Below are 771 nucleotides of genomic sequence, written 5' to 3' on the forward strand. Positions count from 1 at the left end.
GATACTTCCTCCGCCCTCATATACCCCTTCCCCCAACGAGCCTAGTTTAAAGCCCGCTGGAGGAGGTCCGCCAACCTAGAAGAGAACACACGCTTACCTTTAGGGGAGAGGTGGAGCCCATCCCATCCCAGCATGTCTCTCGTTGGAAATGTCCAAATCAAATTGGAAGCCTCTGCCAGCTGAAGGCAGCTGTAAGTTGCCCAGCTGGGGCAGGGAGGCGCGGGATGTGGGTGCTGCCACTGCTTGCCCAACCGTGACAGTAGGGGGGGCAGAATGTGGATGCTGCTGCTGCTTGCCCAGCCAGCATGGGAGGGCATGGGATGTGGGTGCTGTCATTGCTTGCCCAGCCAGCCTTGGGGGGTGGGCAGTCCCACTGCTTGCCCAATGGGGGTGGGGGGGCAGGCACCGCTGCCTCTGCTGCTGCTTGCCCAGCCTGGGCAGGGGGGTGCAGGATGTGGGCATGGCAGCGCTGGGAGTGGGGGTTATGCCCTGCTGCTGCTTTCCTCCTTCCACCTGGAGCAAGCCATGCCTGCATCATGCCCCACCCCCCTGCCCTGGTGGAACAAGCAGCAGCAGGGCATAGCCTCTGCTCCCAGCGCAGCCGTACCCATGTACTGCGCCCCCTGCCCCACTCCCTGAGTCCTGCACCCCCCTGCCCCCGCCAGCCCCTTCACCACTTGACACTACCATCCAGACCCCAGGACTAACCCCTGGTGCCCTCTCCCAACCTAGACCTGCTCCACCCCCACTCAAATTGCTGCTGTTCAGGGA

This window comes from Gavialis gangeticus, unplaced genomic scaffold, assembly GCF_001723915.1.
Source record: "Gavialis gangeticus isolate Ggan-Ray unplaced genomic scaffold, GavGan_comp1, whole genome shotgun sequence".
Classification (NCBI taxonomy): Eukaryota; Metazoa; Chordata; order Crocodylia; family Gavialidae; genus Gavialis; species Gavialis gangeticus.